The sequence below is a fragment of the Otolemur garnettii genome, unplaced genomic scaffold (assembly GCF_000181295.1).
Source record: "Otolemur garnettii isolate 467f Iridium unplaced genomic scaffold, OtoGar3 scaffold00152, whole genome shotgun sequence".
Taxonomy (NCBI): Eukaryota; Metazoa; Chordata; class Mammalia; order Primates; family Galagidae; genus Otolemur; species Otolemur garnettii.
The window spans coordinates 106,651-108,685 of record NW_003852547.1 but is presented as its reverse complement, the minus strand read 5'-3'; the positions used below and the strand labels follow the sequence as shown (position 1 = coordinate 108,685).

Below are 2,035 nucleotides of genomic sequence, written 5' to 3'. Positions count from 1 at the left end.
TGGAAGGTGCAACGAATGGTGTGGCGCGAAACAGGAGCTTTAGATACAGAATATGTGGGTCCGAATTCTGGTTCAGGATCTTTTACTAGTTCTGAGATGAGGGCCAAGTTACCCGATGTCTTAGAGTAGAAGGACAGTGGCTGTGAGGAGGCGCTAACATAAAGGTCCCCAGCACAGCACAGTGTCCCTCCTCTTCACAAAGGTGTTGTGGGTGTGTGCTCACTTCCACAGCCAATATACTAAAATTAGAAAGATACAGTGAAGATTAGCATGGCCCCTGGCCAAGGATCACATGAAAATTTGTGAAGCATTCCATGTTTTTATCCAATGTACTCAATACTTATAGGAAGCTAGTAGACTAATTAATACAGGCCCATGCAAGAGAAAAACAATTCAATTCAAGTTTGGGGAGGAGTGTGAAGGGGTTGGAGGAGGGAATGGGGAATGGGGAGAGGGCGAGGGGAGGAAGGAGGGAATTGGTTATGCCCCCATCTAATGGACACAATGTAAGGGTATAGGGCACATCTCCTGGGTACAGGACACAATTACAACAGGGACTTTACCTAACAAATGCCAACATTGTAACCTCATCATGTAAACCCTCATATTAATATGAAATTAAAAAAAAAAAACCCACAAAGGTATTGTGAGTGCAAAGGCTCTCGTTTCTTTCAGAGCCTTTAAATTTTTTGAGTCTGACCCCTTCTGCACTTTTTCAAGAAAAAAAAAAAAAGAAAAAGAAGGAAAGAATGAAAAAAAAAGTGTGCCTGGTTATGACTAAGATAACACACACTCCTTTTTTTCTTTTGAGACAGCGTCTCACTCTGTTTCCCAGACTGTAGTGCAATGAGGTGATCACAGCTCATTGCAGCCTCTAACTCCTGGGCTCAAAGGGATCCTCCTGCTTTAGCCTCTCAAGTAGCAGGGACTACAGGGGTGTGCTACCATGCCCAGCTAATTTAAAATAATTTTTTTGTAGAGACAGTATCTCGCTCTGCTGCCCAGGCTGATCTTAAACTCCTTCCCTTGAGCAATCCTCCAGCCTCAACTTCCCAAACTGCTGGTATGAGCGTCCACACCCAGCCTGATAGACATTATTGAACTGAACTCAACGCTTGGGACTTTAAGGAATTCAACTGAGTTTTGGTTTTGTTTCTGGAACACAACTCAGTAAAGTGATCTATGGACTGATGAATGTATCCCAAAAGAGGAAAAAGGGAGGGAGTTTCTAAATGGGGAAAAGCTGTGATGCCTTCCACACCTGCCCCTTTGTTCTTAGTCAGATAGCATCAAGGAATTACAACTCCTTAGTACAACTCATTAAGCTGTAAGTCCGTGTGCCCCATCACTGATCCATCCCCCGCCCAGGGGAACTGCACCAGGTGAGTCAGTCCCTCTGTGCGGGGAACAGTCCTCTCCCTTTCCTGCCTTCTCCACCCCCACTGCTCAGTGCTGGGTGCTCTGGTCTGGCCCCTGCTCCCAGGCCTGTAATATTGGTCTGAGTGAGTAAGGCCAGGAGAGGTGATGAGAAGGAAGTCAGAGGCCAGCAGGCATGGAAGGAGAGAGGTGGGGCTGCCATTGCTCAAACGCCACAAAATCTGGGTGTGTTTTATGACTGTGTCTGGATTAACAAATCTTCTGTTCTTTGTGACCATTCCAGAGACTCACCCTCCTACTTCCTGGTCATTACACTTTCTTTCCCTGGTGTACTCTTTTTATGGCCAGAGAATGGCTGTGCAAATAGCTGGCAATTCAATAAAGGTGACTTTTTATGGGACCGGGAACCTGGCAAACGTTAATGAGGGGCTGAGCACTTGTGAGTGCGGCATTAGGGAACAGGTGTACAGTGAACAGTGAGTCAGAAAACAAAATGCTGTTTGTCCAGTCCTGACCGTGGAGGGTGCAGAAATCATTCTGGAAGGTGGATGTAGTTCAGAGGCCTCAGAAGTCTTAGGGCATCCTCTGCCCAGATAGGGAGGAGGCTGAGGTTAAATTATGGACTTGGGACATGTTAGGTACATCACTTAATTTCTCT

General features: G+C 46.0%; 1 non-coding gene across 1 annotated transcript; it reads left to right on the top strand.

The window, feature by feature from the left end:
- The first annotated feature begins 219 nt into the window (after nucleotides 1-219).
- LOC111728362 lies at nucleotides 220-322 on the top strand. Its single transcript, XR_002775680.1, has one exon. It is a non-coding gene; the product is annotated as a U6 spliceosomal RNA (small nuclear RNA).
- The last annotated feature ends 1,713 nt before the right edge of the window (nucleotides 323-2,035 follow it).